The sequence below is a fragment of the Odocoileus virginianus genome, chromosome 28, assembly GCF_023699985.2.
Source record: "Odocoileus virginianus isolate 20LAN1187 ecotype Illinois chromosome 28, Ovbor_1.2, whole genome shotgun sequence".
Taxonomy (NCBI): domain Eukaryota; kingdom Metazoa; phylum Chordata; class Mammalia; order Artiodactyla; family Cervidae; genus Odocoileus; species Odocoileus virginianus.
The window spans coordinates 26,779,053-26,804,594 of NC_069701.1; the positions used below are offsets into that span (position 1 = coordinate 26,779,053).

At 43.0% G+C, this 25,542-nt stretch overlaps 1 long non-coding RNA gene across 1 annotated transcript in view; it reads left to right on the top strand.

Annotated features, from left to right (window-relative positions):
• Nucleotides 1–16,426, top strand: part of LOC110128445 (uncharacterized) — a 65,571-nt gene extending 49,145 nt beyond the window's left edge. The window contains exon 5 of the long non-coding RNA XR_011484216.1: nt 16,184–16,426. This is a non-coding gene — a long non-coding RNA (uncharacterized lncRNA). The remainder of the gene's footprint in view (nt 1–16,183) is intronic.
• The last annotated feature ends 9,116 nt before the right edge of the window (nt 16,427–25,542 follow it).

Consider the following 25,542-nt stretch of genomic DNA (forward strand, 5'->3'; position numbering starts at 1 on the left):
AAGTAGTAGTATTCCATCACTCTTCGTGTTGATTAATACATAAATATAAATATACCCCTCTTCTTTGTGATTTTGTGTTCTTCACCTTACAGTTCTCTAGAGAACCAGAACCAATAGGAGATCTATAGTTGTGTCTGTGTCTCTATCTGTCTAGAAAGAGATGTACTATAAGGTGGCAGGTGGTGCTACTAGTAAAGAATGCACCTGCTATGCAGGAGACATAAGAGTTGCAGGTTCGATCCCTGGGTTGGGAAGATCTCCTGGAGGAGGTAACGGCAATCCTGTATTCTTGCCTAGAAAACCCTATGGGGAAAGGAGCCTGGGGCCTACTGTCCATAGGGTCACAAAGAGTCAGATATGACTGAATAGACTTAGCACACATGTGTGTTGGCTCATAAGATTATGAAGGGTGAGAAATCCCTTGATCTGTCAGCTGCAGACTAAAGACCAGGAAAGCCAGTAGTATAGTTGGATGTTCTGAGAGTTGGCAGAGCTGATGGTGTAGATTTCAGTTCAAATCCAAAAAAGGTCTTAGAACTAGGAATGCTAAAGAGGGGAGAAGATCAAGGCCCAAGCTCAACAGTCAGGCAGAGTGAATTCAACATTTCTCTACCTGTTTATCCTATTCAGTCTCTTACTGGGTTGTGTGAAACTCACCCTCACCAAGGAGGACTGAATGCTTTCCTCAGTCCACCAGTGCTGGAGCTAATCTCGTCCAGAGACACACTCATTGAACATCTGGAATAATGTTTGACCAAGCACCGCTGGTGGCTCAGACTGTAAAGAGTCTGTCTGCAATGAGGGAAACCTGGGTCTGATCCCTAGGTCAGGAAGATCCCCTGGGGAAGGGAATGGCTACCCACTCCAGTATTCTTGTCTGGGAAATCCCATGGACGGAGGAGCCTGGTGGTCTATAGTCCATGGGATTGCAGAGTCGGACATGACTGAGTGACTTCACTCATTCACAAACAGGTAGGCATCCCTTGGCCCAGTCAGCCTGACACATAAAGTAAGCATCACAGTCCTCCATGGTCATGACTGAGCTAAGGTGTCGCAGCAGAAGGAGCATGAGCCCACTCAAATCCTGGGCCATCCCTGCTGGAATCCTGGGGTCAGTTACCTCATCTTCCAGAACCTCTACTTCCTTACCTATCAAGTGAAATTAACACGACCCATTTTCTGGAGTTGTGACTATTACATTATATCAGGTAGACAGGACTCATAGTAAAGTGCCTTCTCATAGACAATCTCCCACCTCCCTCTTCGATTTAATCATTATGGAAATAGAAAGGGGTGCATATGCGTTTCCTCCAGGTGCTTCCAACTCTATGCTTCCCTGTACCAGGTGTTAGCAAAAAAGAGGGGCAGAGTTGATTAGATCGAGGCAGTGGATGTCTGGGATGCTCAGTGATGGAGTGCCCCATATTTCCTCTGTGTCTTCAGGCAGTTTCTGAAATGGAACTGAATATGATCAGAAATGGACCCACTTCAGCCATCAAGGAGGTGGAAAGATTTGCAATGGGAAGACACTTGTCATACATGGTGGGTGCAGAAATAGGCTTATGAGAAATGTGGACAAGGCTTTTCTGTAGAAGAACGAGGGGCTCCCTTAGAAGCAATGAGGAGACCAGTTAGTCACACAAAGGAAAATTCAATGTGTAGGAGGAAGGGAATGTGTAGAACTCATTCCCACCAAAGGTGAGATGGATTAAGGTGTTAAAAGTTCAACTAGAGTGAAAGAGACTCGTGGATTGGTTATGGAGTCATATGGAGTTTAGAGTCTTCATGTTTTAACCATGTGATCCTGTTCCTGCCAGACAAAGTCTACTGATAGATCCCAGTGCTGACATAGGTCATTGATGTAGAAAACGATAATAATCTTCACAATTTTCTAGGCCATTCTCAACAATTTTTGGCCCAAAGCAGTGGTTACTACAGAAGCCCAGAGGAAGCAGTGTCTAAGAACAAGGACTCTGGAATATGGTTGCTTGCATTCTTATCAAGGCTCCAACTTTTATTCCGAATATGATCTTGGGAAAGTTTTCTAACCTCCCCCTTCAGTTTGCTCATACGTAAAACACACATGGTAATGGTATTTACCTCACAGTTTTGTTGTGAAGATTAAATGAGTAGTCTGTGTAAAGATTTTATCACAGTGTCCGTATGTAAAAGCATTCCATCAATGTTGACAGTTATTGTTGTGGGTGTTATAATTAAGATTGAGTCAGACCAGAAGTTAAGGCTAAGTCAGGAAAAGAGGACCCAAATGTTGCCCTTCCAAAATAGTTTCTAGCTTACCCTCCAGGATCACTACCTGCCTTGTGAGGATCACTCAAAGTTCTATGTAGCGTGTGGGGAGTTCAGACTGAAAACACTTTGCTGACGTGGTTCTATCAACAGTGCTGTGGACGTGGCTTATCCTGTTTGGGCACCAAAATCTTGACTCTAAGAGTCAGGTCAGGTTAACTCATTTCAGAGAATTACCTTTAAAACTACATAGAACTTTATGAACACACTCAAAAGGAATTTGTGAGATGGTTCAAGTCAACACTGGGGTCAGAGGATAATAAATATTTTACTACAAATTTAATTTAGGCATAAACCTGTACATAAAGTATAAGCGTCACAGAGGGTTTTGATATCAATTTCAAATTCCTCTCACTAGTCACACTTTCAGCCCTGAATAGTAGAACACTGTCTGTCTAGCATGTCTGGACTCTGCTTCTTCCTGATCATTCCACGTGTTCTTCCTGTATTAGTTGCTTCCTAAGGTCGTCATCCTGATCACCATCAAGAGACAGTTCTTGGTTTACAGCAGTGTCTTAGCTTTGCTGCTATTGACATTTGGGATTTGATAAGCTTTGTCGTGAGGGCTGTCCTGTGCATTTTAGGAAAGTTAACAACATTTCTGGTCTCTACTCACCAGATACAGCTAGCACATCCCCCTCCCTCCCAGAGGTGACAGCCAGAAACATCTTGTACATGTGCAAGTATACTGTCATGTCCAAGTCTTTGCAATTCCGTGGACTGCACCCCACCAGGCTCCCCTGTCCATGGGATTGTCCAGGCAAGAATACTGGAGTGGGTTGCCATTTGTTTCTCCAGGGGATCTTCCTGACCTAGGAATTGAACCTAGGTCTCCTGCATTGCAGGCAGATTCCTTACCACTGAGACACCAGGGAAACCCCAAAATATCTCCAGGTATTTCCGAATAGGTCCTTTTCAACTAGGGCAGGCGGTAAATCATCTCTGATTGAGGACCACTGATTTAAAGGCATTTACCCAAAGATCACTTGAAGAATATAAAAAGCTATGATATTAAGAAAAAGGGATATAAGACCACTAGTCAAGTGATGTGTGGGCCAATTTTCATATGCAACCTTTGTAAATCAGAGTTACAGGACTTCCCTGCTTGTCCAGTGGTTAAGAATCCACCTTCCAATGCAGGGGATGAGAGTTTGATCCCTGGATGAGGAGCTAGGATCCCACATGCCACAGGGCAACAAAACCTGTGCCACAATGAAAGATCCTGCATACCACAAGTAAGACTTGACACAGCCAAATAAGTAAATAAATATATATATAAAACAAAGATTCAGTGTTATAGCATCAGAGCACTGCAGTGGTTACACAGCATGAGATGTGAATCTGGACTCCTTTGTCATGACTTTTTGTGCCAGTTTTCTCACTTGTAAAATGGGAATAAGAGTTCCTCCTACAGAACATGTGTGTGCACCTGTGTGTATGTGGTGCTCAGACAGCAGCATGTAAAATATGCTATTTCCTGTTATTATCTGATTTGTATTTCTAGAAACCATATGGCATAGGTCTTATTATCGTTACCATTCTATTGATGCAGATATAGAAGTTCAGAGAGAATAAGTAATATGTGTTCTGCCCATAGAAGTACATGGCAGAATTGAAATTATAACCTAGGTCAGTCTAACTTCAAGTTCAGTACTCTTTATCTCCCTGCCCTCAGCACTTAATTATTTAGAAGGCTTGTTTACTTCAATATGCTCTGCCAATCTTCTTTTTCCTTTTATTTGCATGCAAAACAGTGCTTATTTTTAATTTTTATTTAATTTTAGTTTTTTCATCCTTATTTAGATATAAATGACACATACAAATTACATACATTAAAACTGAACAACCTCATGTTTTATGAACTTACTGTGAAATGATTACTGCAATGCAGTTAATTAACATATTCATCACCCCACAAGTGATTTCCTTCTTTCTTTCTTGTTCCCTTCGTTTCTTGCTTGCTTTCTCTCTTTTTCTTCCTTAAGAACTCCATGCCTCTTAGAAAATTGCAAGTATGAAATGCTGTGTTGTTAGTACTAGTCACTGAGTTGCACATTAGACTCCAGAATTCCTTCATCTGACACAACTAAAACTGTACCCTTGACTAATATCTCTGCCTGTCTCTCTAATAAGGTCTCAGAGTTCTCTGTCTCTCATTCTGCAAGGCTATGTTCTATTTTTATTTGTTGTATAGCACAGGAGCCCTTAATGTACTGTGGCCACCTGAATGGGGAGAAAGTCCAAAAGGGAAGGTCTATATGTGTACGTGTGACAGATTCCCTTTGCCTAGAGTAGAAACTAACGCACCATCGTAAGGCAACTATGTTGTTGTTGGTTAGTTTCTAAGTCATGTCTGGCACTTTGTGACCCCTGTGGACTGTAGCCCACCAGGCGCCTCTGTCCCTGGGACTTTTCCAGGCCAGAATACTGAGTGTGTTGCCATTTCCTTCTCCAGGGGATTTTCCCAACCCAGCAATTAAATCCATGTCTCGTACTTGCCAGGCAAATTCTTTATCACTGAGCTACCCATACTCCAATAAGTATTAATTAACATAGAAAAAATGGCTGTTTCATATTCCTTCAGAGAAGTACCTGTGCCTACTTCCTAACTACGAGGAATTAAGTAAAACAACATACTTAAGGCACGAAGCACAGTGGCCTACATATAGCCAAAATGCAATAAATAATGACTATTGTTGTTATTGAAATGACCCAACCCTGGGAGGGAACTACAAAGCAGATGACACTTTCTGTGCAATATCATTAGCCTCTATTACTGGCTATAGTTACTCACTTCCGCTAGATTCTAGAAAGCTCCCCAGCCTCCTGAAAACTGAGACTCTGTAGTTAGCTGTATTACATGGAGATTTCAGAAAAAAAAAAAAATATATATATATACATATATATATATATATATGACCTTTATTTCTTTTGGATACAGTGGCAGGCCCTTTTTGTTGATGACACTGCATTTCTATCCTTCCTTCTTCTTCTCCAATGCAGAGGCACAAAATTTAATATAATTTTCCCTGACTCCCTTGCAGCTAGAGGTTGCAATTTAACATAGTCCCAGTCGAGAAATAAAAGTCCAAGTCTCTGGGGAACCCTCAAAAAGATTTTAGTTCTCATGATAAAGGACAGACCCAGAGCCCCCTCTGCTCTTCTCTTGTTTAAATGCCAAAGTTGTATTTGAAGATGCAGCACCACTCTTGCCCTGTAAAGACTCGGGGAATCAGAGCCAACAGCCCTGATCTATGGAGCTACTGAATTAATACCAGCAAAACTCTCATCACAGATTATTATATGAAAAAGTGAAATCCCTCTTTGCCTAAGGCATTAACATATATAGGCACAGATTTCATAGGGCAGGAAGACAGAGGGTTGGTAGGTATCCATATATTGGGGATGAATTCCTTTGTGTGAATGAAGAGGCAGGGGGATGGATAAGGAGAATTCAAATGTTTTTAAGTTTCTGGCAAACATATAGTAATTTTACCGTTGTGGCTTTGTTACTCCTCAACAACCATCTGGTGTTAGATATTATTTTCTTCCTCTTACAGACAAGAAAAAAGTGAGGTTTGTGAGACTGTATAACTTTCTCAAAATCACGTAACTGGCAAGTGGTAGGGCCAGCATCTGGACTGAGAATTATGTTAACAATGGGTGTGTGCACAAGCATGCTTTACTGATACATCAGAATAAATGCCTTAAACCTAGCTGAGGAAAAGAACATGTCCTCTGAAATATCAAGACCTAAAGGATGGCCTATATAAGGAATAGGGGATGAGAGAGATCTCTCACTGCAGGCACACGTTTTTGCTTCCCATTCGGCTTCAGTAAACTATAAAACCTGATGATCTGTCTCCATCCAAGTAGAAGGAAGTCATTTTTCAACTAGTCCTGCTGTCCTCAGAGCCATTATGCCAGCCTCTCCCCCTCCTAAGTTCTGGTTTGGCAAGCACCATTTTCCTGGTCCCTTCTTTGTTGAGAAGAATCCACAAACCTGGAGCCTTCACAAGCAGATTCCCCAACAATCTCGAGGAAATGATTTTGACAGCTGAGTGATGTCAACAAACTGAGGAATGCAAAACAGAACACAAAGAAAAACCCCAAGGGATGCTGTGGGGAAAGGATCATACTGATTTTAGTAGCCCTAAGCAAGCATCACAGGAGGATGTGCATGGGCTGCTATGAAGATGACTCATGCTGCTTCTCCCAGGAGGTCATTGCAGTTTCTTTTGGGGAGGAAAAGGATAACTCTACTCTGAGTTTCAGCTTTGTGGGTGCTGGAGACCATTTCATTAGAGTTCAAAGAATCTACCTGACAATGCAGGAGACAGAGGAGGTGTGGGTTCAATCTCTAAGTCAGGAAGATCCCCTGGAGGAGGAAATGGCAACACACTCCAGTATTCTTGCCTGGAAAATTCCATGGACAAAGTCTGGTGGTCTACACTCTATGGGATCACAGAGAACTGGACATGACTGAACGATTGAGCATGCACACATGCTCAAACGCTACAGAATCATTAAGGGTGTAGGTTAATGGGCTGTGGCAGGAGGCAGAGTTAGAGGTGGTGGACACTGGTTGGGGGAGGTTCCCTGGACAAGCCAAAATCCAGGCAGAATCTGCCAGCTTCTAATTGGAGGCTGATAGCTTTCTACTGTGATCCCAAGCCTCGGGTCAGCTATGTAATTGTCTTTGCCATGACGCCAGAGTGTGCCCTTTGGAAAGGCCACCAATTCTGCTTCTCCTCTAATTTTAGTCCCTGGATTCCATGTGAGGTCTCTCTCAAGCCTCAGGGATGGAGGACAGCAGCACTTTCCTCTCCTCCCATCTGGCAGCATGTTGTTTCCCATGGAGGGGTCTTGGCTGGACCCCAGCCTGGTTCTGGGGTCACTTTCACTCCGGTTGTCCCAGCACCCATCACCAACCAAGCAGTGTGAGAAATGCAAGCCACAGTGGGACTGAATGTAAAAGATTCAATGTTGTAAGGAGGCTTCCTTGATAGCTTAGTTGGTAAAGAATCCATCTGCAATGCAGGAGACCCCAGTTTGATTCCTGGGTCAGGAATATCTGCTGGAGAAGGGATAGGCTACCCACTCCAGTATTCTTGGGCTTCCCTTGTGGCTCAGCTGGTAAAGAATCTGCTTGTAGTGCGGGAGACCTGGGTTCAGTCCTTGGGTTGGGAAGATCCCCTGGGGAAGGGAATGGTTACCCACTCCAGTATTCTGGCCTGGAGAATTCCATGGACCTGTATAGTCTGTGAGGTCATGAAGAGTAGGACACGACTGAACAACTTTCACTTTCAATATTGTAAAGCATTTTGAAGGGAGCTCAGAAGTCCTGCTTTTGAGACAACCCAACATGAATACGGCAGCAGCTACATAAACACTTATGGATGGACATCTAACTCAGTCCCTGGGTTCCAGCTGAAAGCACAGCACCCAGCCGTCACCTCTGTGATACTCTGAGCTTTTGTACTGGTGTGAAATCAATGATCTCAAACTGGAGAGACCCTCAGAAACCATCTCTTATCTAATCTGAGACATAGCTCTCACAATAAGATAACCAGCTGGAGCAGGGGCATTTTCAGTGATGAGAGATGAGAGATCTCTAGGAAGGGCTTGAGGGAAAGCAGAAGTGTGAAAAAAATAAGCATCAGGATGGGTGCAGAGATGCAATGACTTTTTGGCATGCCTGCAGGATCTTAGTTCCAACCAGGGATCCAACTCTCACTCCTGCAGTGGGAGTGCAGAGTTTTAACCACTGGACCGCCAGGGAAGTCTTGCAATAACTTTTTTTTATATAATGTATTAAGCATTAGGGATACAGAGCAGGCAGTTATTTGGAACAAGTATTTTTTTTTAAACATGTCACAGGACTTGCAGAAAATTTAAAAGAGATTGGAAATTTTTTCTTTTACCTATATAGGGCTGCAAACATTTGGCTACACTTGGTCCTTTACTGCCTGTGGCACTCAGGACTAACATTCTCTTTACTCAGCCCCAATCATGGACCCCTAAGTCAATTGTTTGGAGGTTCTACCTTCAGAGAGTGGGGGCATTGAAAAGACAAAAACAAACAAAAACAACAATAAAACACCGAGGGAAAGAGCAGTGAAAATAACAGGGAAGTAGAATAAAGGACAAAAACAAATATCGTATATTAACGCATATATATCAAATCCAGAAAAATGGTATAGATGAACCTGCAGGGCAGGAATAGAGATGCAGAAATAGAGAACAGACATACGGACACAGTGTGAGGAGGGGAGGGTGTGACAAATTGGGGGAGCAGGATTGACACATATACACGATCATGTGTAAAATAGATCGCTAGCGGGAAGCTCTGTGTAGTACAGGGAGCTCAGCTCAATGCTCCGTGATGATCTAGAGGGGTAGGATGGGGGTGGGTGTGAGGGATGTTCAGGAAGGAGGGGATGTTTGTATACGTGCAGCTGATTCATGCTGTACCACAGAAACTAACGCAACATTGTAAAGCAATTGCATTCCATGTAGGAAATATTTATGAAATCCAAAAGCAAAACAAAAAATGGAGGAGGAATATCCTTCTAGAAGGCTGCATCTCAAAGGTGGTCCCTAGACTAGTAGCAGCAGCATCACTTGAAATCTTGTTAGAGATGCAGATTTTCAGACACACAACACCCCCCCTCCCCAAGAATTATTGAATCTAAACTTCTGAAGTGGAGCCCATCAGAAAGCTGAGAACTTCTCTAATGCCTTTGCCAAGGCAGCAATTCCTACATTTGTTAAAATCCCCTCTGCTCATTTCCTTTCTCCTTGTAACACGCTGTTGTTACTCAGTCTCTCAGTCGTGTCTGACTCTTTGTGACCCCACGGACTGCAGCATGCCCGGCTTCCCTGTCCTTCGCCATCTTCCAGAGTCTGCTCAAATTCATGTCTATTGAATCGATTAAGCCATTCAACCATCTCATCTTCTGTCACCCCCTTCTCTTCCTGCCTTCAATCTTTTCCAGCACCAGGGTCTTTTCCAATGAGTTGGCTCTTCGCATCAGGTGGCCAAAGTATTGGAGCTTCAGCTTCAGCATCAGACCTTCCAATGAATATTCAGGGTTGTTTTCCTTTAGGATGGACTGATTTCATCTTCCGGCTGTCCAAGGGACTCTCAGGAGTCTTCTCCAGCACCACAGCTCAAAAGCATCAATTTTCTGGCGCTCAGCCTTCTTTATGGTCCAACTCTCACATCCGTACATGACTACTGTAATGACCTGAGTGACATCGACTTCTTTGGAATTCTCAGTTCTCCCTTTCCTCTGTTGGGATAACCTGGACTCATGTTTCATTAAACCATTGCCTCTGACTCACCTAGCTTCACAATGCTTTTATTATTCCCATTTTAGAGATGTCAAAGATGGAAGCTCAGGTTCATCTGAGAAGCACTCACTAACTCAGAGCTCTTTGCAGTCAATAATCAGAATTTCTTGTAATGCTAGTTGAAGCTGACAGTCCTTACAGGATAAAAATACCTAGCACATAAAAATCTTAAAGGGAGAAACAAACGCTAACAGAAGAAAATATTCTTGGCAGATATGATGCAAATAAAACTGACGCTTGGTGAGTGCTACGGAATGAAAATATTAGCTGAATAAAAATGCTAACTATAGACACAAATGTTAACAGCTGAACATTGCTGGTAATGCACAGCAAATAATATTGCTGAAAGGAAATATATTAACTTCAGGAGAAAGGAAAGGAGCTGGAGTGATTTACAACAAACACCGCGAGCGCAGGATGCTTCCTATGGTAATAGATTGTTGCAGCATTCACAGCTCTCGTGTCAAAACGTCTCAACCTGACTTGGCAGCTTTTTTTTTTTTAAACTCGGTACTCTTGCAAGTTGGCTTTCTGTCCCAGCCATCAACAGCATGTATTCATTTATAAAAGAATTATTCCCCACACTGCCCCGAATTGTTTGCCAAATCGCGTTCCTGTCACTCATGTACCTGGTATCATGCAGTCCGTAACACCACTCCCTATCTCCTGCACCACTGTGGGATGGATCCACAGACACCGAGGTCCCCAGATGTGGTGTGGTATGGTGGCTTTTTAATAGAAAGCCGAATTGAAACAAGGTCGCCATATTCCACAAACGAATTTTCTCGATCACCTTGCTCAAAGGAAACTTAAGAAAGAAAAGAAGCGTGTTGCCAGCTGTCTAGAAGAGGTAATTGTTTTGACACGTTAGCTTAATTACATGAATGAAACAAGGAGTTCGCTGCAACCCACCGTGGCAAATGAAAAGAGGCCCTTTTCTGCATGTCTGCACAAATTGACTTTTCGGGGTGCATTGTGGGAAGTGTCAACCAATATGGATGATTTGGTTTTGTTTCTTCTTTTTGGTTTATTGTTTGTTCTCATTTTTATTTATGTATCTTTTTAGCGAGGCTGAGATTTTGCGTGTCAGTTGTAGATAGTTGTTCTTCCCATTACTGTCTTTGCTTTCTTCATCTCATCTCCACCTTTCTCTGGGCTTTCACAGGACTCTTCAGCCTCAAATCAGTAGATAATAAATTATAAAAGGACATTGCAGTAGTCTGTCTTACTAGGTAGCCAACCCCTGCACCAACCTTTGACAAATAGTAGGCAGACAATAAATATTTGTGGAATAAATGAATGAATTACATATCTAGAGCTGGGTATCCTTCATTCACTTAATGGTCACCCCCAACCTGTCAGAATACTGAAGGCAAGCGAATGTCACCCTTCAGTGGACCAGACTAAACTGTGGGACTTGTAAGGTGATTCATTCCATGAATGTTGGTTTAAGGAATCTTCCTTCTTCCCCTTGGGCTTCCCTGGTGGGAAAGACAATAAAGAATCTGCCTGCAAGGCAGGAAAACCGAGCTAGATCCCTGGGTTTGGGAAGATCCTCTGGAGAAGGGAATGGCTACCCACTGTGGTGGTCTTGCCTGGACAGAGTAGCCTGGGTTCTCAGAGTCAGACACAACTGGGTAGCTAACACAAACACACTGCCGCTGCTGCTAAGTCACTTCAGTCGTGGCCGACTCTGTGCGACCCCATGGACGGCAGCCCACCAGGCTCCCCCGTCTTTGGGATTCTCCAGGCAGGAACACCACAGTGGGTTGCCATTTCCTTCTCCAACGAGTGAAAGTGAAGTCCCTTAGTCGTGTCTGACTCTTAGCTAACCCCCTACCAGGCTCCTCCATCCACGGGATTTTCCAGGCAAGAGTACTGGAGTGGGGTGCCATTGCCTTCTCCACACACACACACACACACACACACACACACACATCCAAATCCTGCCCTGCCATCTTATTTTGCACAGGGTCTGAAGGGGTTAATGCCAGAAGAGTGGATAATGTGTGAATAGCAGAACAAATAATGACTGCTCTGCCTTTATGAGACAGACAGCATCTAGACAGAGGGAAGGAGCCGGAAGCCTCAGTGACCCTCTGCCAAGGCTAAGGAACTTGGCCCCAGGGAGCAAGGAGAGAGCAAGCTTGGCCATGTGGCCAAGCTTTGGGCACACGTGCTGTCCCAGGGGACCTGAATCCTGGTGGGGAGGTGGTCCCTGTGGAGGTGCTCTGGATGGGAAACTGCAAGAAATAAGCTGCCAGCCGCCCACAAGGTTCACCCCTGACACTTATCTCAAATGCTGTCAGGTGGGGGCAGGATTCTGGTGGTAGAGTTCTTATGGTCAGAGGTTTTAGGATTTTGATTCTCTTTTTTCATAGGCTAGATAGGAGTACATGGAGATGCAAAGAAGCTAACCAGCATCCCGGGCTCTGCTCTATCAGATTCTCCCACTCTTGCCTCTGCCCCTCCTCCTGGGGGTGCATCCCATCCTTTTTGCTCATATAGCCTTCCCAACTGATGCTGGGTTGGGCTGGATCTGAGCAGGTTGTGTCCTCTTTATGGGAACATGGCCCTAGCAGTCAGTCAAGCAGGTCCTGACTCCAACATCTACCAATGTGCCGTGTGGCTCCAGTGGGAGATTTTCTTCTCCAGGCTTCCTCTCCTTGATCATAAAATGGGGAATGATGGCAACCACCTTTTTGACCCACAAAGTGCTATTGTGAAGATAAAATGGAATAGTAATTGGGAAAGCTCTTGGAAAGGTGCGAGCTACATATATAGATGTATGATAGCACATAGTTTCTAGCAACTGTGATACTTTGCATAATCCTGAGAAGAAATGGAGAGGTAAGGGCAGGCAGTCCCCCAGCTGGGCTGTGGAGGTGAGATCTGGGGCTCTTGGAGCTGCAAGGACTAGGACTGGGGAGACTGAGGGACCTGAGGAATCGAGCTGAATGTCAGCCTCACAACAGTACTGGTGAGGACCATCTGAACCAAATAGGAGCCAATCTCCCCAAACCCGAATGGGACGGGAAATAATGCGATAAAACAGTAACGACCCGAGGATGGCTACCTGAGTCCTGATTCTCTCGAGTGCAATGTTTCCTGTGATCCTTGGACAGGCCCACTTTGCTCTTTTGAGAACCAGTTTCCTCACCTATAGAAGGGTTTGATTTGAGAACCTACTGATAGATTTGTCAAAGGGGCAGATACAGTCATTTGTGTGAAACCCTGATATGTTTCAGGCTCTAGGTGAGTGTTGGCTCAGGGATCCACGTAAGCCTTTATTTATTCCCTCCGGGATTCAGAGCATCTCACAGTCATGGCCAGGAGGTCACTGGCAGTTTAAGGACTTTTTCAGTGTTAACTGGAGCTGGCTTATGAGCACCATCACTGGCAGTAGTTAAGAGAAGTGAGAATAGATTACTGTACCTTTGTTTGAATATGGAAGGACTGATGCTGAAGTGAAGCTCCAGTATTTTGGTCATCTGATGCAAACAGACAACTCATCGGAAAAGTCCCTGATGCTGGAAAAGACTGAGGGCAGAAAGAGTAGAGGATGAGACGGCTGGATGGTATCAGACTCAATGAACATGAACTTGGGCAAGCTCCGGGAGATGGTGAGGGACAAGAAAGCCTGGCATGCTGCAGTCCGTGGGGTCACAGTCAGACACGACTGGGCGACTGAACAACAACAATCTTTGTCTGTAGCTCAGCTTATTCCTTCTTGGTCACAGATGACCAGAAGCTTTGGGTTCCTCTCTGGCTGAGGATCCTCTTCTTTTTGCTGCCTGGGTGTGGGGAGGGCTCCTCTGAGCCAGGCTCACCGAATAGAAGGAAGAACAATAGGCTTGCTGCCTTCTCCTCTGTGCAAACGCTCCCAGAGGTACCATATAATCAGAGCAAGGCTGTGACAGCCAGCGTGTCTCGGCTCTCCCATATTCCAGCCGTAATACAACATTAGAAGCAATTAGAGCTTGTTCTCGGTTGTTTGTAAGATGATTATTATAGCCGTTGCAGGGACATTTCAAAACAGCAGAGTTAAGGATTACAGTGTGTTGCACATTTCCCAAGCTGCTAATGGGGGTGGTGCTGAGAAGCCTGAGAGCAGAGACAATGAGTCTGGCCCATCACCCTACCAACGAGGCCCCAGGACAAGATGGGGATATCCGGTGGGGGTTGCTGAGGGTTGATGATGGGCGTCATCTCCCTTGCTGAGCTGTTTGGCAGTGGAGGTCAGCACTGCAAGGATGGGCTGGACCACTTTATTCTGTTGCTTCCTGAGATGCTGAAAGCCCCCCAGTCTCAGACATCCAGCATCTAACAATAGCATCTCTGGCCACCGTCCCTTCCCTCTGCTCTACCCAGTTACACACACAAATACTTCACCAAACCTGGTCTGGAAAATCTTGAACCCCCAATCTTTCATGGCTGCAGTTAAGCCCACTTCTATTTGGAGGAAACAGAAAACAGCTGGGCAGCTTGCTGTCCGGGCTTATTCACCTGCCTTTCCTCTTTAATGCTCAGTAAACACTGTTCTTCTAGCTCCTCGGGCACAGAATCATTGAGCTGCTTTGTACTCCTTTCCTTTCTTTTCATGCCAAGGACTGTTTATTCTGCTCCTGCCTTATGCCAAGCAATATTCGATGAGCTTGGACTGTAGCAGGGAACAAAACAAAGATCTCTGCCCTTGTGAACCTTGATTTCTAAGGCAGTAAATAATGTGATCAGTACGAAGGGGAAGGTTGAGCAGTTGGGAGTTATTAAGAAACTCTGATGTGCTCTATGACAATGTTTTCTTTACTGGGGTTTCCCTTGTTCTCTTAAAGTCCAACTCTGCCATCGCCCCTGACCTGTGGCCTCTCTGTGACCTTCACAGCCAGGCTGCAACCCTTAACCTGGCCTCCGGGATCCTGCACATATTATTCCCAGCCTGTTTCCGCTCCATCTCTCTCAACTTCACGATCCCTGCGTTCAGCCAGAATTCACTCACCGTTATTCCCCTATACACCCTGCCCTTCTTATGTTATGGGACAGTATTTGTGGGAAAAGGATGCTAATGTTTATTGAGCTTTGCTGATAGAACTTTGTACATTTTTTGTGTCGTCTTTAAATCCATAGCAACAGAGAGGTAGAGAACACACATGTGGACGCAGTGGGGGAAGGGGAGGGTGGGAGGAATTGGGAGATTGGGATTGACATATATAACCACCATGTGTAAAATAGATAGTGGGAACCTGTCCTTCAGCTCAGGGGGCTCTGCTTGGTGCTCTGTGATGACCTAGAAGGGGTGGGATGGGTGGATGGGAGGTAGGCTGAAGAAGGAGGGGATATGTGTATTCATATAGCTGATTCACTTTGCTGTGCATCAGAAACTAACACAATGTTGAAAAGAAATTATATTCCAATTAAAAAAAATAGAAAACATTCCTTAACAATCTTAAGATGTATAAGGTGAAAGAACTGAAGTTGCCTTGCCTGAAGTCACCTGGTAGAGTGTACCAGAGCCAAGTCTCAGATCTCCATCTGCCCAAGCCCAGATCTGAGTCTTTTTCTCCCAACTCGCTACACAATTTATTGTGAGCTTTCCCGGATTACACATGAAAACTGCCTGAAGAAGAGCAGTGAGTATTCACCTTGATGCCACCTGGAGTTACTGGCAAAAAATCCTCACACAAACAAAGTGGAAAAAAAATTATCTGAATTGAATTTCTTTGAAAAGAGCAGAATTAGGTTGAACATGCTTTCATAAGGCCATTAATGAACTGATGTTTCCGTTAAATCCTCATGCAGATTTTAATATGCTAGCTCTGTTTGCCCTCTTTAGTGACTGTCTCTTCTCCTGCCTTCTCCCCTTGTTCTTTGAAACTCTCCACCAGCCTAAACCCGGACCCAACAGAGAGCCTTCTCAAGGCTGATGGTCGTAAATTTCTTTATCTGTGTTATCCAATTGCTTTTTCTCTACATCCTCCCTCCCCACTCATTTCCCTATTAGAGATCCCCTGTGGACAACCATCCCCTGCCCAAATTTCATTCTAACTGGCACACACACTGAGCCAGTTCTCAGGGGTCTCACCCTGGTCCCGTCTTTGTTCACCCTCTTCTGGGGAGTTGGGTTGGCTTCTGGAAACCGTGACTTCTCTGAGCCTTGGTTTCCTTGTAGGGAACTGCACATCAGGCTTTTAAATTCCTCCCAGATCTATGATGAACAGTTCTCACGGTTCAATGTCCTGCAATTAGTAAGTATTTTTTGACACTGTTGATATGGTGGTACTTTGGGGGTTCTCTCCAGAGTATTCTTCCTAAGTAGCACCTGCTGAGACAGCTGGCTTTACAAGCCCCTAGAACAGCCCTGCTTCCCTCTCAGGTTCGTGGTGATCAGCAGGTATCTCCTGAGACGAGACTAGATCCATGGTTGGAGAAGAAGATGGGATCCTGATCTTCTAAGTGAAGACTTTGGGAGAGAGAGGGAGATTGAAGTAGGACCACTCACGGCATTTTTCTCACATTCTTTCAGCCTCTTGATGTGAAGGGCCTGTGAGTTCGTTCTGCCGCAGACCCTCGGCCATCCCCAAAAGCCACTTCTGTGATTTTTAACAGCTTCAAACACCCACCGAGTACATCTGACCGCTTTCTACACTCCCTCCCCCAGTGGGAAACCACAAAAAGCCACCAGCGGCATGTGGCCCCACTTTCAACCCCGCAGATGGAACTTTTGGTAAAGGGGGACGAGTTGCTAAATAAATAGAATGCTTTGTAAGTGTTGATAGATTTTCTGTTCGGTCCTGGCATTGTGCTCAGTGGAGGATTACCGCTGTGTGTGTTTAAATGTGACAGCTGTTTCATTCACTCCCTGGTGTGTTGGAGAAGCCGTGATAAAGCCAGTGATGCGCCTTCAGAATCCTTAAAGCAAAATCCTCTAGAAAAAAAAAAAAAGAATCCCCTCCCAACCTCTCTGTCCTCTTCTCCCTGCTCACTCCTCATTTACTGGATTTTACCTTTGATTTTTAACATTCTGGATTAGAAACACCCCTGGTAGACCTTCCACCTCTGGCTGCCGGGCATCCTTGAAGCGGCTGGCTTCATTTTGGTATCCCCGGTGCAGAGGGAATGCAGAGCATTTAGAAACCTTAATTAAGGAACATTTAGAAAGATAGGCTGATGAGGGGCAAGATTAGCAATGGATTGCACTGTTGCCTGCCTACGACTTTCTGTTTAATTATTACAAGGGGAGCTGCCAGCAATGCAGGAGCTGAAGGTTTGATAGTAAACTGCACTGACCTGGATTTCTGTTTCATTAAATTTCATTTAATTCAGGCAAAAGAGGTAATTTCTTAGACCCTAGGATAGTAGATTGTTAACCTCCAGGCCACAAGAAAGAGAAGAATGGGAGGTATTTTATCCTGAGCTCTACCAATCCCCAGATATGTAATTCTGCCTGGATCCCAACACCTCTTGCTGTTTGGGAAAATAAAGAGAAGGGGAATCTATTGTGTCCTATTGAGGTTCAAATGAGCTGAATAATTGACTCAGTATTATCCTCTTGAACTAACGAGGACCAAAGAATTTCTTCCTCCCTAGATTCAAAGTCATGAAATTAAAAGATGCTTGCCCTTTGGAAAGAAAACTATGACAAACCTAGATAGTGTATTAAAAAGCAGGGACATCACTTTCCCGACAAATGTCCATATAGTCAAATTTATGGTTTTTCCAGTAGTCATGTACAGATATGAGAGTTGGACCATAAAGAAGACTGAGTGCCAAATAATTGATGCTTTCAAATTGTGGTTCTGGATAAGACTCTTGAGAGTCCTTTGGACAGCAAGGAGATCAAACCAGTCAATCCTAAAGGAAATCAACCCTGAATATTCATTGGAAGGACTGATGCTGAAGCTGAAGCTCCAATACTTTAGCCACCTGACGTGAAGAGCCGACTCATTGGAAAAGACCCTGATGCTGGGAAAGATTGAAGGCAGGAGGAGAAGGGGATGACAGAGGAGGAGATGGTTGGATGGCATCACTGACTCAATGGATGTGAGTTTGCAGAAACTCTGGGAGATAGCGAAGGACAGGGACACCAAGCCTGGCATGCTTTAGTTCATGGGGTTGCAGAGTTAGACACAGTTGAGCAACTGAACAATGACAGATTCAAAGGAGAAGATCTTCCTATCTTTAGATCCTTTTTGTTTTTGTTCATTTGTTTGTAATTCTGAAATGACCCAGTTGGTTTCTGATGACCCTGAGACCTGCGGTCAGGTGCTGATCAGCACAGCAGGGAGTGGGGGTGAGAAGACCATTAGGAAGGGACACTGGTTAGGGATGTTCTTTGGGCTACAGCTAAATCACCAGGTTGATCTACATATACTTCCCAATTCTGACCCTTCTACCTATTCTCCATCCTAAGCTAGTGGTTGAAGTTGGTTGAAGTGTTTGTAAAATTCAAGAAAGAATACAGGACCTAAAATCAGAGCACCGTGGTTCTGCCGCTAGTCTGTGCCTTAAGCATTAGTTAATCTCTCTCAGTTGATGAAGGTGTAATCTTTGCTCTAACAAATTGTGAATACTAATTCCTATTTCACAAGAAACCTATAGAATTAAATAAGAAAATGACTATGCAGCATTCAGCACATGATGTCTTCTCAATAAATGTTAGTTGCCAGTTCAATGAGCACAGAAGGCAAGAAAGGAAGACCATCTTCTAAAGATAGTAAAAAAGCATCCCACCTCTTTCGAGCCTGCATTCAGCTAAAGCAAAAGTGATAAACAATTTAAAAATCTCATAACTAAAGATCTAAAAAGTTCTTAAGTTGTGCTACATTCGTAAGTGAAATACTTCTCATTAGTAAAAAGGAATGAACTACTGATTCATGTAAGAACATATGTAGGATAATATTCTTTTTAATAAGGAATCAGCTGCTCATGGGAATGTTATGATAATCTTCAATGACTGCTTTTAAACTGTCACCTTCTCATATTTATCTAAAGTGTTTATCTACACAACAATTCTCACTTTATTTTGTATTTTCACTTGGGAAAGCTGAAAGCCTTATGCTAAGTGATTTAAGTCAAGTGCAAAAGTCTGCTACTATACTGGTCAATTTATATGATGTTCCATAAAAGATAAAACTTGAGAGGAAAAAAACTGGGATCAGTATTGTCTGGGACAGGAGTTGAGGGAAGGTAATTTACTTCACAAGACACAGGGGAATTTTTCAGGGTTTGGAGATTTCCTGTATCTTATTTAGGATGAGAGCTGTGCTTAAAATGTACACCTAGAAAGGGTAGATCTTACTGTATATAAATACTTTGGTAAACATTTTGTTGCTATTGTTGCTCAGTTGCTCAGTTGTGTCCAACTCTTTGCGACCCCATGGACCAAAGCATGCCAGGCTTCCCTGTCCTTCACTATCTCCCCGAAACTGCTGAAACTCATGTCCATTGTGTTGGTGATGCCATCCAACCATCACTGAAGGAAACATTTTTTAAAAAGTGGTAAAGATGTAATTTTTTTCTAATCCCTCCTTTCTAGAAGGATATGACTTGTCCTCACTGCAAGGTACTAAGTGTCCCACAGAGGGTTGCTAGATCCTACAGCCCATTGAGCCTTTAGGGAGGGCCTGAATGGACATGAAGGGTTTTAAGTCATCTGTAATTGCATGCACATGTTTTCATAGGTTTACAAATGAATTTTGTGGGGAGATGCTTCATAGTTTTAAGTACAAGATTAAAAAGTTCATGTGGCTTACGGCTATTTCTCAAGAATAACCACCACATGAAGGAAAGAAAGACGGAACAAATGAAGGGAAGAAGGAAGGAAGGAGGTGGGGGAGGAAGAAAGAAAGAAAAAGATGGAAGAGATGAAGGACCATGAGCCATTATTCTGGAAGAAAAGATAAAGTGAGAGCTTTATGAGGTTGTCCCCAGGGACAGACATGGGGAGGTAACCATTTGAAGTTAGTCCCTGATCATCATCACCAAGTTATCATCATTACCTGTTGATTCATATTAAAGAAAGTGATCTCTTACATGCAGGCTTATTTCTGTGGACCTATAGCATCACTCACACTGACTCCCAAGCTGGCAGTGGGGAAAGGGACTGAGACTTCAACGAAGCCTCCCTAATTCAGGATGCTTAATAGGGTCCTCACACAGAGTGTGCAGAGGTTTGCAAATGGAAGCAGAGAAAAGAGATCACCAAGGAAAGGTGGAAAGCGGGACACCAGGCCCAGCTTAATGGAATTTGTGGTATTGATCCAAGTGGCAAATGCATAGCATTGTAACGATATTGAAAGCTTCACGCTGGGCACTGGCTCGGGAAAGGCCACAGCTGCTAATTTTCAAAAATATCAGGGTCTCGAAAGCTATTGGAAGCCTTTGGAAGACAAATCACCAGGAGCCTCTTTAATCACTGCTGCCCACAGCCAAGCTTCCATGAGGTCTTTCCATCCACAAAAAGTGGGCCCTGGGAATGCACTCATGCTAGTGGTGGTGGTATGTCACAAGCTTGCAGACAGGAATATTGCCGTGTGCTTTGCACGTGGTGAATAATTGGTCAATTTCAGATGCTAATGGTGATGACAACAGTCAGAAAAGTGCTGCAGTAATAAACCAGCTGTGCCCCTCTCGGGCCTGAAAGGCTGGGTCATTCTGGACAGGCATTTCCTCTGCTGGTCTGTGCACTTACAATTCCTGGCCACAGAGGAATCGCAGCTACAATTCCACGGTAAAGTAGCATTGAGAAATATTCTCTTCTAATACAGACACTGCCAAGCAAATCACGGGCGTACTGCTTCTACTGAGCTCTGAGTCAGTATTTAAAGGCACATTTGCAAATAATGACTCACAGATCACTCTCTCCCAGGCTGGCCCACCTCCTGCTAGACCCCAGCCCCTCAAGGCTGTGGGCCCTAACAACCTTGATGCTCTTTCCTTCCTAAACCAACAACTGGTGATAGATCGCTAGATCTGATAACAGTCTTCCTAGGGCTAAAGAGGCCTTCTTGCTCTCTTTCCTTGTATCAGTAACTGCCAGTTCTAACACTATTCCCAAACAGAACAGCTAGTATGTATGGTCTGAAGACAAGACTGAGAGTGCTAACAACTCCCATGACCAAGGGTGTTTGAAAATAATGCTCATGGCCTCGGAGGCTGAGACCTAGATGCAGAGGGTTTGGTTAAGTAACAAGGAGGCTGCAAGTTGTAGCATCTGGCAATAAAATGCAAACTTCACAGTTGTATGTGAGGCTGGTAGACATGGATGCAAGGTGCAAGTATCATGACAAAAAGAAAAAAAAATTCGGACAACACTGGCTGTTTATAGGCATAGAGGGGATAATTATGTATGGAAAGAAGTCTCTCTCTCTCTCTCTCTCTCTCTCACACACACACACACACACACACACACACACACCTGGAAATTCAAGAAACTGAGGATGGAAATCTCACAAACACGAGAGCATATAAGTAAGAATAAAAGGAGAATGGAATAGAAGGATATCTTTGTGGGACAATATTACAAATTGCCCAGCCAGCCAGAAGCCATGGATGACATAGTTCTTATGTGTTAACTCAAACCATCACAGAAACATGGTGTACTGGCAGTGAGAAACTACCAACACATGGACATTCCCAGAGCACGTCACCGGGTAAAATCAAAGGCTATAACCCCAAATCACCAATATTTCTGGTCGTTTTCTCCTAGGATACAGGAACTAGGAAATGATGGGGAGTTCTAGTTCTATCTAGAACTAGATAAAACAAATCAATATGAATTTTCCAGAGACAAGGTACTGATGGAAAAATCAAAAAAGGTACTGATGGGAGAAAGTGACTATGCCATCTTAATATTCATAATGTCCAGAGAACAAAGCAGTTGGCTGAGTCAGTATTCTAGTTTCTAAGAAGGACGCTATCAAAACATTTAGATTAACCGTAGACATGAGCTGGAGACATAAAATTCCAAACACTTCTGCTAAAGCAGGGGAAAAAAAAAAGAGCACTTGGTTTTTCAATATTGCTGCCCAAGGAAGGAGATCTCTACACAATTGAAGGAAATAAATAAAATTAGTAATGATAGAAAGAGTTGGCATACCTCAATGTTCAACTGGCTAAATTACAAAATGACAATTTTGGGGCTAATGACATCTCTTTGGAGATTAAAAAGTATAGAAACAGAACGGGCCCACTGCTTGGAACTTAAATGTTGTTATATCCAACATAGATAGGTGGCTCAGGGGTAAAGTGCCAATGTAGAAGACGTGGGTTCAATACCTGGGTCGGGAAGATTGCCTGAAGAAAGAAATGGCTACCCACTCTAGGAAACGGACAGAAGAGACTGGCCAGACTACTGTCCATGGAGTCACAAACAGTTGGACACGACTTAACGGCGAAACAACAAAAGATAGGACTTCACAGCTCTTTTATTTTTCTATTTATTAAAATAACTTGGCCGTTTTCTTTTCTTTGTAAACTTTACTTATATATTTGTCTGGCCACACCATGCAGCATGGGGAACCTTAGTTCCTTGACCAGGGATTGAACCCACAGCCCCTGCATTAGAAGCGTTGGGTCTTAATCTCTGGAACACCAGGGAATTTCCCAAAACTCTTTTAATTATTGGATTTTCTATTTTCAATCAAAAAGCTCTGTGCTGAAAATGGCAGACCTAATCATTTTAAGAGAGTTTGTGTCTCCATACATCCTAAGCAAAGGAGAGATTTATGGAAAGGAGTTTCTGACGTCTGTAACCATGATGGGAAATCTTCAAGGAATCTGGGGAATAGAAGGAATGTTGGAAAGCAGGCAGTGAGCATAGGTGTTTGCAATTTTCAAACACGAAATTTTCTTTGGTGAACATAGAAATGATATAGACTGTGTATCTGGAATTTTGTATGCTCTGGCTCAACTCAAGCAGAAGAAAGGTTTTAGCAGAGTATTAAAGGGTCTTATCCTGTTAAATATTTTATCAGAGACTCGGATAAACATCGGATCTGTAGATGTTTCACATTGCAAAGTTAGGTGATGTGTTGAATGGATAAAACTGGGATCCAAAGAGATTTAAATAAGTGATACTGTGATGTCAATTCTAAGAAGATAATGTTTAATAGATAGTAAGCTTAAGGTCCCTAAATTTGGTACAAAATCTCATCTCATTCATGATGGATAAGGTTTAATAGGAACATGGGAAACAAATAAATAACAATAAGATGAAACTTAGACATAACTGATATCCAACATGTAATAGGAATAAAAAGGCTGATTTGTTTGCCAAAAAATTCTGATGAATTCTTAGGAAGAGAGAGATGACAGCCCTCCTTCACAGTGGTCAGACCATGTGTAAAATGTCAGGTTTTCCTTCTTCTTGGGAGGGGGAGGTCATGTAATGTGATACATCAATAAGTAGAGTACATTTAAAGAAAAATAGGCTATTATAAACAGTGCTGCGATGAACACTGGGGTGCACGTGTCTCTTTCAGATCTGGTTTCCTCAGTGTGTATGCCCAGAAGTGGGATTGCTGGGTCATATGGCAGTTCTAATTCCAGTTTTTTAAGAAATCTCCACACTGTTCTCTATAGTGGCTGTACTAGATTGCATTCCCACCAACAGTGTACGAGGGTTCCCTTTTCTCCACACCCTCTCCAGCATTTATTGCTTGTAGACTTTTGGATAGCAGCCATCCTGACTGGCGTGTAATGGTACCTCATTGTGGTTTTGGTTTTTTGGTTTTGTTTATAATAGCCAGGACATGGAAGCAACCTAGATGCCCATCAGCAGACAAATGGATAAGGAAGCTGTGGTACATATACACCATGGAATATTACTCAGCCATTAAAAAGAATTCATTTGAATCAGTTCTAATGAGATGAATGAAACTGGAGCCCATTATACAGAGTGACGTAAGACCAATACAGTATACTAACACATATATATGGAATTTAGAAAGATGGTAACGATAACCCTATATGCAAAACAGAAAAAGAGACACAGATGTACAGAACAGACTTTTGGACTCTGTGGGAGAAGGCGAGGGTGGGATGTTTCTAGAGAACAGCATCAAAACATGTATATTATCTAGGGCGAAACACATAACCAGCCCAGGCTGGATGCATGAGACAAGTGCTCGGGGCTGGTGCACGGGAAGACCCAGAGGGATCGGGTGGAAAGTGAGGTGGGAGGGGGGATCGGGATGGGGAATGCATGTAAATCCATGGCTGAGTCATGTCAATGTATGACAAAAACCACTACAATATTGTAAAGTAATTAGCCTCCAACTAACAAAAGTAAATGGAAAAAATAAAAAATAAAATAAAATGAGCTTAATGCAATGGAAAAATAAAAAAAAAAAAAAAAAGAAATAAAAAGAAAAATAGGGACTTTCCTGGCAGCCCAGTGGTTAAAACTTTGCCTTTTAATGCAGGGGGGTTGGGTTTGATCTCTGTTTGGGGAGTTAAGTTCCCACATACCTCGTGGTCAAAAAACAAAAAACAAATTCAATAAAGACTTAAAAACGGTCCACTTCAAAAAAAATCTTTAAAAAAGAGAAAAAGTAAAGGTTATGTTGGAGATACTGTTTCAACTAAAACCACAGTGATAGTTACAGAAATTGGAGCTATTTATGTCCAAAAAATGGGGGAGCTCCTTTTTACATATTTGTAAAGCTCATATGAGAAGTGGTTCTTTTTAAAATTCTTTGAGGTTTCAGGAGAAAGACTCAGACTGCTATGCCAGTTAGCTCAGCTGCTCAGTCGTGTCTGACTTTTTGTGACCCCGTGAGCTGCAGCCCCCAAGACTTTCCTGTCCTCCACCATCTCCTGGAGTTCACTCAAACTCATGTCTACTGAGTCGGGGATGCCATCCAACCATTTCATCCTCTGTCGTCCCCTTCTCCTCCTGCCTTCAATCTTTCCCAGCATCAGGGTCTTTTCCAGTGAGTCAGGTCTTCGCATCAGGTGGCCAAAGTATTGGAGTTTCAGCTTCAACATCAGTCCTTCCAATGAACATTCAGGACTGATGACTGCTATGAATACGTCATAAATTTGAGCAAATGATTTATTAACAGTCAGACATCTCCAGGGATGGAAGAGGTTAACAAGTGTCACCAGTCCCTGCCTCATTGAAAGTGTTCACAGACTTGTCACTGTTGGTACAGATGTGAAAGGCATTGCAGATGGATATCAATACATGTTAGTATTTTCTCCCAGTTCACGGTCCAAGAACTTTCTAGACAAATTTTACCCTTGACCAAGTTTCATCCTCCTGAATTTCACTCCTCAATACAAAAAGGTGAAGCTTCTTTCTTTCTTTTTCCGTCCTTCTCAGAACTTATTCTTCTTCATATTCAAAATTTCCAGTAAAGAATTTAGATTATTTTCTACTACATAATACTGTGGTTCTCAAACTTTTTAGTCTCATGATCCTTTACATTCGTAAAAAATATTCAGATAATGAGGTTTTTTTTTAATGTGGTTAATCTGTATCTATATCTACAGTAAAAGATTACATAAATCAGAATTAAAATTAATAAAAATACTATTTGATACATATAATACTAAATGCAACACATAAAAACATAGATCTTTATGACAATGATTGTGTTTTTGATGCAAAAACAATAGCGAGAAGAGTGGTCTTATATTACATATTTGCAAATCTCTGTAATGCCAGACTTAATAGAACACAATAGGAGTTTTCTATCTGCTTTCACATTAAATCACAAACTGTGTAGTTGGAAAAGGGAGGAGAATTTTAACAGCTTTTTGTATAATTGTGGATGTTTTTCTTTGATGTAACACCAGAATTCAAGAAGTGTTAGTTTCTTAAAGGTTAGTTGCAATGTGGAATCTGAATCCATATCAATGAATATTTTATAACATTAC